A 12733-nucleotide genomic window follows, 5' to 3' on the forward strand; every position below is an offset into this window, starting at 1 on the left:
GTTTTTTTCCCTGCGAAATCCGCAGCATTTTTTTCTCTGCAGGGGTCTATGGGACTTGTAATGTTAAAATCGCGATCGCGCAAAATCGCAATTTACCGCGAAATCGCGATTTTGCGCGATCGCGATTTTTAACATTACAAGTCCCATAGACCCCTGCAGAGAAAAAAATGCTGCGAATTTCGCAGGGAAAAAAAACGCCAGTGGGTGGGCGCCCTTAGTGGTAAATATGTCAACAGAAAAATAGTGGAGATGAAAATCCCCCCCAAATCATTGTGTTCTTATGCCTAAATAGGCAGTGTCCTTAAAGGGGTTAAAGAGGTTGTGTGGCGGCCGCGCGATGGCCTTTGTGGGGAGACAGCGGGGAATACGATGGTTGTCAACGGTGGCTCTGCTGTCCCTCCCCGGAGTATCTAGACTCAACCCAGTTGCGCACAGTGGCAAAAGTAATAACAGTGGTGATAAATGCTGTGATTTGAATGTTCTCATGACGCCAGTACCTATTCAATGAAGTGTTCTGGTAGTGATGAAATAAAGAGTCCAAACCAGATTTAAACTAAACGGCTTGGAAGATTAGACAACAGTTCACACTTTGCAGTTTTCCAGTTAGCATTAACTTCACCAGAACTACGGTCAACAGAAAATACACGTACTAATTCCTTTTTCCTCCCCACCAGTCCAAGTTATCTGGAGGTTCTTCTCGAGGGGTATTTGTAGAAGAATGGATGGAATTGGGCTGGCTCTCCCATGATTAGTTAGACTTACACTTGATAACGGTCGCTCGCCTCCAACTTCCGAGGGGTTTGACCTTTCTGTAATTCCTTCACCAGCAGGGATGAAAAAAAACTCCTTTCACTTTGGCCTCTAGACTTTGACTTGCCTTACTGAGCTCGACCAGAATCCCTCAGGACCGACTTCTCCTGACTTGAGCCTGGCTTGCTTAGACTCCACTCCCAGACTACTGCCTCTCTTCCTACTCTCCGACAATGACTCAACTTAACTTCACTTCACTTCCTAACAACACTCATATTCTAACCTTTTCTAGGATAGGATAGGGTGATCTGCTTATCTAATCCCATGGCCGTTTCAGATGATAGACAAGACACACAAAGTTAGAGTGCGTTCTGCGCAGTCACTGAAAGTTAGGCTTCACAGACACTGAACCAGACACAATCAATACACATAACAACGCACAGTCTAACACATGTAACAGTACAAACACATACACACCACAGGAGATAGATATTAAAGTGATAGAGGGTCCCTACTCTGAGACACTACAGTTGTCCAAGTTAATCAGTTTCCTTATAAATAATCTCCTAATGCGTAAAAATGACAACAGTGCATATATTCAACTCTCCCAGATTCCCGCGGTGTCCCACGCCGCAGCTGACAATCTCTTCTGTAAAGTAGTGTTTACACCCTGCAGAATGAAGCAGCCAATCACATAGATTAGCCTTTCCCTCATGTTAAGATTGTCCAGCTCACTGAACCAAGGAAGGACCTGTAGCAAAAATGGCAGGACCCTCATATCTTTGTCTCCCAGTCTCTTTCTCTTGCATTACATCAGTTGGTAGCAACACATCCAGTCAAAGGAACACATCCTTCCACACCTTCTCCTTCCAGTTCTCTGGTTGTGATTGTGTCACCACGGTCTCATAAGGATGACTAATTCCAGCAGCCCACCAGCTTCTTGAACATCACACCTTCATTCGCTGGACTCTCTTCCATAATTAATCTTATCCACTGTGGCAGCTAGTATTTGGATAAGAAAGATAGTGAGTGTTCTAAAACCAAGGGCAGAAGTATACCCATTCTAGGGCAGGAGGTGAGACAGCAGTTGTAGGGTTAAAGAGTTACTGTTCCTGTATAAGGGCTTATGCCCACGGACAGATTTGCACCATGGTTCCCGTGGCATAAATCCGCGGCAAAATAACGCAGCTATTAGGTTCTGTTGAACCTAATAGCTCAGTCCTCGCATGCGGGATTCTGCCGAAGATTTACGCCGCGGGAAAAAATCGTGACACATTCTAGTTTACCGCTGTGATTTTTTTTCCCACAGCAGTAAAATAGAATATGAGAGCCGTGCCTGCAGTTAGAAGTGCCGGTCACTACAAAGAGGTCAGAGCAAAAGCCTCTGTGCCGACCTCTGTGTAGTGGCTGGCGCTTGTAACTGCAGGCACGGCTCTCATTGATTTCAGTGGGATGACTTTGGAAGTTATCTTTAAAAATAAATTTTCCAGAGGGGTTTTATTCTGTAGGAGCTGACAAAGATGCCCGAAAGAAGAGAGATGAGATTTAAATTGATTTAGAGAACCATAATACATTGTTTTTTAGACAGGTGTCACGAAATGTCGTCAGAGAAGTAGTCTCTTCTGTGAAAAAAGTACCATATTTGAGATAATGAAAGAATAGACTCCAATGGTGGGTTTGAAAATCTGGATTGTGAAAGAACGGCAAGAGAGGACCCAGGATATGTGAAAAAGTATGTTTAGAAATGATCTGGTTCCAGACAGTGAGGAAGTTTGGGGCTAGAAAAGAGAGCTCTAAGCTATGTCGATGAGTTTTGTGAACCTTTGGCAGGGATTTAAGTTATAAAGGCGATATTTATGATCTAAACCAATCTGTGACTTTCGTAAAAACCACTGTCTGATAATATTGCTTAAAATCAGGTAAACCTGCTCCTCCTGTTTGTGGGCAACAAAGTACAATCCACTGAATACAAGGCGAGTGCCTCAAACAAACTTATAGCCCAAAAAGCTTGGGAAAATATGATGGCGAGATGTAAAGCATCTAAGAGACAGAGAAATCTTGGCAGTACATTGATTTTAATTATGTTGATCCGGCCAAACCAGCACAAACACTTGGATTTATAACCTAAGAGATCTTGTAATGTCAATTGAAGAATAGGGATATCATTCACTGCATAAAGATCAGACATATCAAAAGAGATATTTAAAGGCGTTTTCCAGGCAAAAACGATGGATAACCTTTCCATAGGTCATCCATGGTTAATGGCAGGAGTCAGCTACTTGGGATGGCTGGCCATTTCTCAGATCGCCTGGCTCGCTGTCAGTGCAGCAGGCTGGATGTGCATCATAGTTGATGGCACAGGAAGTGGCCTAGCTGGCTTCACTGCTATTGCTATAGCTGCACCATAGTTGTGCCTGAAGTGTAATAGCTGGCTTTAGCTACCATTGATTTTAGCTGCCACTTCCAGTGCAGTCTACTATAACGTATGTTCGACCCACTGCAATAACAGTGGGCTGGGTTATCAGCACATTGCTGGGTATTCAAAGAAGCATGTCCCTGGCGATTACCTATTGATGACTTATCGTGAGGCCATCAGGATAGGCTATCTATAGCTTTTGCCCAGAAAACCCCTTTAAGAGAAGTGCGTAGCCATTTAAATGGAGAGGTACATTCAAGATGCTCTGTTTGGGTCTGATCTAATGAAATATTCAGTCCATGTTTTAGAATAATTCACTGTAAAGTTGATAAGTTGTCCGAATCTCTCAAATTTTTATAACAGATGGTAAGGGTACTAACGGGTCAGTAATAAATAACATATCGTCTGCACATAAAGCCAATTTATTTTGAGCAGATCCTACTGCAATACCCTTAATACGGACTTGTTATATTCTTCACAGTTGCTGTTCTGTTACAACCCACAAGTGTGGCGTTATTACAGCTACCAAGATCAGCAACAGATAAAACGTAGGGGAGTTTAAGGAGCAGAAGTCCCCCTACCAGTTGATAAAGTATGGAGATGTTTTATAATGATATGCCATGTTTGTGATGTTTATGCTTTAGTTTATAGGAGTAGGAGGAGATGTCTATTTTCAAACGATGTATTCCTCCTATGGTATAGGTTGTACAGTAGGGACTTGTTCTGGGCTAACATTACCTGCAGTGATTCTCAGGGGATTTAGAGAGACTGTGCCGTACCCAATATGGCACTGGGAAATACGGTAACAACCTCAGTACCATGATTAACAGGGAATTTAATGGTGGTGTGCAGTTGACTGGAGTGACATAGCAAGCCAGGAGGGTTAGCTGAGTGCCTGAGCCTTCATGGGTGTAAGCCCTTGATGTGAGCATCATCCTCTCAGGATGGCAAGTGTGAGGAGAAGAGGACAAAACAGAGGATCCTACCAAATATAGGTCTGGGACAGTTGAGGGGTTCAGGGAACGTGGGGACTGGGACTGAACCTTGTTTACACTAAGTGACTGTTCCCAGCTGGCTGAATATTACTGGCATTGAGAGACTGCCCCCTATGAGGCCAAAACAGGTATATGACTCTTCCCAGTGTGACCGATATATGTTGTTGTTGAGTTCAGCAGTAAAAGTTTACTAAATAAAATCTTGTTATTTGTATAGCGCCAACTTATTCCGCGACGCTTTCAAGTAATTTATTTATTACCCCCCACCAAGCTGGATACTCATTTTACTGACCTCAGAAGGATGGAAGGCTGAGTCAACCTAGAAAATATGTCCACTGCCTCCAGCCTGTCTCCATAATTGCCCCACCTTCACGGACCTTACAAATGCACTTCCTATCTAAGCAAAGTAAGTCCCTCTCTTGCACTATTTGCCCCTACTTGGCTCTATAGAAAAAGACAAACACCAAGACAAATGCTGCTTCTCATCTCATTTATTAGGCCTTTGATCAGCAAAGCTAAACTACATATGGAAATTATAGATTCTTCATGGAAATGTTCCGTCCAAACTCATCTGGATTGTCACCTTGGTTTCCTGTATAAACAAAAAGGAAACAAAAAAAATGTGTGTAATAGCTGAAAAAAACTAAACTATAGTAATAATAACAGCAATGATTAGCTTTATATCGCATATTACATTTTAAAGACTTAAAAACTCCTGCTGACCCAATATGGCTTGGAATGTATTCATGTACATTAAAATACTTGTTTAGGTATCATTTATGGGGATTCACACATGGCAGAAACATCACAAACAAATCTGCATCAAAATCCAAACGTCTTCCATGCGGACCTTGATGTGGATTTTGGTGCTGATGTTTTGCAGACATGTTCAGATTTGCTGCAACTTCTGCTCTTTGCTACTTGGTTTAATTTAAAAGAGTAAACTGCAAAAAGATGCAATACAAAATATACAGTACAGATCTTTGTCCTACAAGAGAAGTCAATGGACACTGAAAACAAATGCATGACAAACAGTTTTGCTGAATTTGAAAAGGTTTAAATATTACTAATTAACATCCTGATGTGTGTTTGGCTCATGTACACAGCAGCACATTATTTAGTAATTAATAGCAGGGGATCAGAGGGGCGGGGGCACGATTATTTTAACCTCCGCGGAAGCAGACATGCAAAATGTGTGTTGGGTTACTCAGGTAACTACTGTCACTTATATGATTAAACCCCAAGGAGGATTTAGGCTGTGTTCCCACATATCTCTTGTATAGCGGTCATGTGACTTTACCACGGCATTCTTGATGTGCAAATTAATGGGATATCAAAAATGCTGTTGAAAAACACACATGATTTACAGTGAAATGCAATAGTTTCCCAGTGTGATTTCCAGCTGATCAGCTTCTACAGGTAGAGCACATTGGGGGTTATTTACTAACATTGTCTAAAAGTTAGGGCTCTTTCACACAGTGAAATTCACGCAGCTAACTTACATGCACAAAAAAATCACGACTATTAGCTTACTGTGGAAAAATTCAGATGAAGGAATTTTAGCCACGGAAAAAATAAAAGGGACCTAAAAAAGTAGGACATCAGCGACTGAAAGTCAGCAACTTAAAATCCCTGCTGTGCAATATTATAGGTCTTCTTGACCTATCTTTGGTGCACAAAGTGGAGGAGTGTCCATAGACTCCTATTCAAGCTGGACAAAAAGGGAGGGGGAGGGAGTCCTCCTGCGCTGCTGTAAGCTCTTGTTAGTTCCCGAGGAAATGAGGGGCACTCCCCGAGGGGTCTTTTCATCACCCAGGGGGTTCCCTTAATCCCCACAATGACGGGAACCTTTGGAGAGATGGAGGGAATCCCTGGAGCCTCCCCTTTCCCTGCTGGGACTAACAGGAGTTTACAGTGGGACATGTAAAATGTGCTTCTGGGTGAACAGCATGTTTTAAATGTCTCACTACAGCCATTGGTCATTTCACATCTTCTAATGCTTTAAAAACAAATCATAAAATGCAAAGTGGACAGTGATTTGGCATCCACTAGCATGTTGCTCAGTGTTGAGTGTGCCACCTGTGCTCCATTTATTACCATTATTTCTATTGGTCTGATATTTCCCCATCCATGTCAAATACAGTTAAACAATGAACCACATCTGTCCTATAGAAGCTCCTCCAATTCAAATGAATAGATAGATGTGCAGTCTTTTTTAGCAAACATTAAAATCACTTCGAACTTAACCCTCAAATGTGCCAGTAAAAATTACTACAAAAGAAATCCTGAACTACAGATTCCAGGTGGCGGAGAAAGAAGGTTTCCCCTGTAGGGGAGAACAGGGAAAATCCCTTAAGCAGGGAGAGAGGGTGGGGTTAGAGAGAGAGGGGTGCTAGAGGGATTCCTCCATAGCAGGGAGAGGGCAGGGATAGAGGGGTTCCCTGAGAAATTCCCCAATAGCAGGAGGAGAAAGGGGGTGGGGCTATAGAGAGCCAGTTAGAGGGGTTCCCAATAGGATTCCTGCATTGCAGGGAGAGGAAGGGCAGGGCTAGAGATGTTCCCTGAGGGATTCCTCCATAGCAGGGAGAGAGAGAGGGTGCGGTGCTAGAGGGAATCTGTCTAGCCCCACCCTCTCTCCCTGCTATGGGGGAATCCCTTGGAGAACAACTGCAGCCACGCTGAGATGAAGGGAGTCCCCTCATCCCCGCAGGGACTGACAGGAGCTTACAGTGGGACATTTAAAACTTGCTGTTCAACCAAATGAAGGAATTCGGGGCTGCTGCTGTGATCTCTCTCTCTCTGGGAGCAGCAGCACTTTTTTCTAGCAACACGCTGCTTCTGTGTGAATGGACAATTGCACCGCTAACTAAGCTCAGGAATTAATTGCGGAAAATAGTCCATTCACACAATTTTCTGCCGAGTTACCTGCGTTTTTTTTTTTTTGTGCAGCTAATTAGTGTGAATTTGACACCCGTATGAAAGAGCCCTAAGAAGCAATGGTTTCCTATTGAAACGTTCAGACGAAGGAATTTTAGACGCGCAAGAAACTCGTAGCTAAAAAGATAGGACATGTGTCTGAAATTCACACAACTCAAAGTCCATGCTGCATGAAAAGATAGGACCTGACGTATCTTTGGTGCATGATGTGCAGAAGTTGCCATAGAGTTTAGCTGCGACTAACACTCGGGAAAGACAACAGGGGCCTCTATTCAAGGGCGCCCACCCACTGGCGTTTTTTTTTCCCTGCGAAATTCACAGCATTTTTTTTCTGCAGGGGTCTATGGAACTTGTAATGTTAAAATCGCGATCGCGCAAAATCGCAATTTACCGCGAAAAGACCCCTGCAGAAAAAAAATGCTGCGAATTTCGCAGGGAAAAAAAAACGCCAGTGGGTGGGCGCCCTAAGACAGAAGTCATTAGGGGGATTTCTACCGACTGAGGGAATTCTCAACAGCAGCTTTTTTAGCAACATGCAGCTCCCGATCATGTGAATGGGCAAGTTCACCACTAATTAATCTCGGGACTTAAAAGTAGAAAATCTTCCATTCACGCAATTTCCGGGCAACTTAGCCACGATTTTTTGCGTGGCTAACTTCTGCATGATTTTGATGTTCTTGTCAATGAGCCCTTAGACAGTGCAAACCTAAACTAGACAGTCTTAAAATGTGCCAAATTTATCAGTGGTTCTGCACAATGATAAATCTGTCCAATTTTAAGACTGTCTAGGCTAAGTTTAGACCACTTTTTAATTGTCTTAGCTTACGTCAAAAGTTGTGCCAAAATTTTGGCACAATTTTTGGAAAAAATCAGGCCATACCCCAAATGTGGCACAAAGCTTGTTGAAGGCTGCTTCCACACGGGTGACGCAATATCGCTGCGAGAAAATTGCAGCAATATCGCATTGGTGGTCCGTCTACAAAATTGCACGACTTTGTAGTACCATGTGCGAGGATTTTCAGGGGAATGGGGGGGGGGTAATGTGAGCTTGAAATATAAACAGTACCCCAAAAATAAGCATTAAAAAACGCATACATCACTTAAGAAGCGCTGTTGGCTCCCCGGGGACCGCGGAGGTTTTGTATTCAGATGCCTGAATACAAGGGGACTTATATTCAGATGCCTTAATACAAGTCCCCGGTCCCGTTACTTGTATTCAGGCATCTGTTCCTGTTCAAGGATTTGAAAATTCCCGCCTCCAGGAAGCACTGTGCACATCAGAGCCAGAGCTTGATGAACCAATCGCAGCCATTTAATAGTGGCTGTGATTGGTTCATCGAGTGCTGGTTCCGATTGGCTGAGCACCACTGGGGATTTTCAAAATCCTAACCAGGAAGGAAAAAAAAAACAACAAATCCCGGCTGTATAGAGCATGTTGCGATTTTGTAGTCTCACAATGACACAGGCTACAAAACATTGCTCGTGTGGAAGAACCCACAGGAAAGCATGGGCTTAGGATTCACTAAGTCATCCCAGACAGATGTCTGTCCAGCCTTTGTTTAAACGCTTCCATTGAAGGGGAACTCACCACGTCCCGTGGTAACCTGTTTCACTTATTAATCACCCTCACTGTCAGAAAGATTTTTCTAATAACTAATTTGTGTCTCTGTTTCAGTTTTATCCCATTGCTTCTAGTCTTTCCTTGTGCAAATGATAATAGGACTGATCCCTCTGCACTGTGACAGCCCTTCAGATATTTGTGGACCGCTATTAACCCCTTAGTGACGGCCCAATAGTGTTTTTACGTGCTGCCATTGCAGGACGTGTATGGAGGGAGATAGCGCCGCTATCTCCCTCCATACAGTACGGGCCTCAGCTGTTTATTACAGCGGACACCCGCGGGCAATAGCTGCAGTCGGCTGCGCGGCCAAGTGCAGCTATTAACCCTTTAAATGCCCCCCCCCGCGGTGAGATCGGGGGAGCCGTGAAGGTGTCATGGCAGCTGGGGGGCCTTCTGAAAGGCCCCAAGGCTGCCTTAGGAGACTGCCCATCAAGCCATCCCCGTGGGGTGGCTTGATAGACTGCCTGTCAAAAAGCAGTATGACGTAATGCTAGAGCATTATGTCATACTGCAGGAGCGATCAAAGCATCACTGGTTGTGGTCCCCTTTGGGGACTGAAAGAAAGTGTAAAAAAAAAACAATAAAGCTTTACTAAGTATTAAAAAAAAAGTAATAAAAGTAAAAAAAAACCTTTTGCCATATTTGCAATAAAAGAATCTAAATAATAAAGCAAAAATTGGTATTTGGTATCGCTGCGTCCGTAAAAGTCCGATCTAACAAAGTAATGCATTATTTACCCCGCACGGTGAACGTCGTCCAAAAAAAAAAAAAGAACGCCAGAAATGCGCTTTTTTGGTCACTCGGTCTCCAAGAAAAAATGTAATAAAAAGCAATCAAAAAGTTGTTTGTATACAAAAATGGTACTATCGGAAATGTCAGGACATACTGTACTAAATGAACCTGCACACAACTATGTCGCCAAAAAACTAAAAAAGTTATTGTGTGCAGAAAATAAAGACAGAAAATAATTTTAAAAAATTAAATATCTTTAAAAAATACAAGTAGTACAGCAAAAAAAAGCTATATAGGTTTGGTATCATAGTAATCGTATTGACCCATAGAATAAAGTTATCCTGTCATTTTTGTTGCAGTTTGTGCGCTGTAGAAAGAGGACGCACCAAAAGATGGCAGAATGTCATTTTTTAAAAATTTCTCTCCACTTAGAATTTTTTAAAAGTTTTTCAGTACATTATATGGTACATTAAATAGTACCATTCAAAAATACAACTCATTTCACAAAAAACAAACCCTCATACAGCGACGTTGATTTGTCTATGTCTTTTTAAAGTGGGGGGCCCAGAACTGGACACAGTATTCCACACGAGGTTTGACTAAGGAAGAGTAGAGGGGGATAATGACCTCACGTGATCTAGACTCTATGCTTCTCTTAATACATCCCAGAATTGTGTTTGCCTTTTTGGCTGCCACATCACATTGTTGACTCATGTTCAGTCTATGATGTATTAGTATACCCAAGTCTTTTTCACATGTGCTGCTGCTTAGCCCAATTCCTCTCATTCTGTATGTAAAGAAGGTGATCAGGACAGTGCTCCTCCCATTGAATACTGGCTTAATATTCAGTGTAAACGTAGCTCCAAAAAAGCTTACCCGGTGTGGGTGGGAATGCTCCCAAAGTAATGAGAGCCCCCCCCCCCCCCCACGCAACACCTCCAAGTCTTGATTGGCACGTAGTAAATCCTGATGGTAATCCAAGTTATCGTTCCACCACTTCCTGTATGCACCGGGGTGAGCTGGCCAGAGGCCGTTGTATCCCCAGGGTTGGGGCTCAGCTACTCATAAATAGCAAATCCAAAGAAAAGAAAAAATGGGACTCGGCGCTCCATGAAAGGGGTCCAAAACGCGTTTCGTTGCGGTAAAACGCGACTTTTTCAAGCATATCACAGAGATGCATCAAGATCGTATTTAAACATAAAATGCGGGACTTACAATTAGCTGTAGACCAATCCCGACGCTCAAAACAGATGTGCTCCTTTCTCCACAAATCACCAGAGAATGTAGCTGCATCTTCATTGCCGTGCCATGCAGGGATTCTAAGTGATGGATCTTATTATGTGAAATTGGAATATGATCCCACAAATAAGATCAAAACATCATTTTTTGCAATGATGAAAAAAGCTATTGACAATAATTGTATTTCCAAAATAGAATACAAATACATCACCAATGTTACATTTGAAACCCCGTATTTCTATCACATACGCAAAGTGCACAAAGATATTTTTTCACCGCCGGGACGTCCGATTATAGCAGGCATGAGTGCAATCACGAACCATCTTTCGGAATATATTGATGCCCAATTGCATATGTTAAAACACTTCCATCTTATATTAAAGATACTGGTCACATACTAGAAATTTTGAAAACACAAGATTGGCAGAGCTCATATATATGGTGCACGTTGGATATGGAAGCCCTCCACTTCAATATTTCACACAAACAAGGATTAGAGGCCATCAGCATTATACTTCATGAGGATCCATTAATACCTACACAGCAGGAGAATTTTTTGGTAGAAGCTATTTCATTCATTCTCAAGAACAACTATTTTTCATATAACAAGGAGTAGAGATGAGCGAGCACCAAAATGCTCGGGTGCTCGTTACTCGGGACAAAAATTTTGCGATGCTCGAGGGTTCGTTTCGAATAACGAACCCCATTGAATCAATGGGCGACCCGAGCATTTTTGTATATCGCCGATGCTTGCTAAGGTTTCCATTTGTGAAAATCTGGGCAATTCAAGAAAGTGATGGGAACAACACAGCAACGGATAGGGCAGGCGAGGGGCTACATGTTGGGCTGCATCTCAAGTTCCCAGGTCCCACTATTAAGCCACAATAGCGTCAAGTGTAGGCCCCCCCCAACAATTTTTACTTCTGAAAAGCCCTCATTAGCAATGCATACCTTAGCTAAGCACCATACTACCTCCAACAAAGCACAATCACTGCCTGCATGACACTCCGCTGCCACTTCTCCTGGGTTACATGCTGCCCCCCCCCCCGCATGACCCAGTGTCCACAGCACACACCAAAGTGTCCCTGCGCGGCATTCAGCTGCCCTCATGCCACGCCACCCTCATGTCTATTTGTAAGTGCGTCTGCCATGAGGAGGAACCGCAGGCACACACTGCAGAGGGTTGGCACGGCTAGGCAGCGACCCTCTTTAAAAGGGGCGGGGTGATAGCCCACAATGCTGTACAGAAGCAATGAGAAATATAATCCTGTGCCACCGCCATCAGGAGCTGCACACGTGGGCATAGCAATGGGGAACCTATGTGCCACACACTATTCATTCTGTCAAGGTGTCTGCATGCCCCAGTCAGACCGGGGTTTTTTTATAAATAGTCACAGGCAGGTACAACTCCGCAATGGGAATTCCGTGTGCACCCACAGCATGGGTGGCTCCCTGGAACCCACCGGCTGTACATAAATGTATCCCATTGCAGTGCCCTGGACAGCAGAGCTAACGTCAGATTAAATGCAGGTGGGCTTCGGCCCACACTGCATGCCCCAACCTGACCGGGGTTTTTAATTCATAGACACAGGCAGGTACAACTCCCTATTGTGAAGTTCCTGTGGACCGACAGCATGGGTGGGTGCCAGGAAGCCACCGGCGGCACATAAATATATCCCATTGCATTGCCCATCACAGCTGAGGTAATGTCATGTTTAATGCAGGTGGGCTTCGGCCCACACTGCATGCCCCAGTCAGACTGGGGTTCTTTAGAAGTGGACACATGCAGTTACAACTCCGTGTGGACCGACAGCATGGGTGGGTGCCAGGAAGCCACCGGCGGTACATAAATATATCCCATTGCATTGCCCATCACAGCTGAGGTAATGTCATGTTTATTGCAGGTGGGCTTCGGCCCACACTGCATGCCCCAGTCAGACTGGGGTTCTTTAGAAGTGGACACATGCAGTTACAACTCCGTGTGGACCGACAGCATGGGTGGCTCCCTGGAACCCACCGGCGGTACATAAATATATCCCATTG

This window comes from Eleutherodactylus coqui, chromosome 2 (assembly GCF_035609145.1).
Source record: "Eleutherodactylus coqui strain aEleCoq1 chromosome 2, aEleCoq1.hap1, whole genome shotgun sequence".
NCBI lineage: Eukaryota > Metazoa > Chordata > Amphibia > Anura > Eleutherodactylidae > Eleutherodactylus > Eleutherodactylus coqui.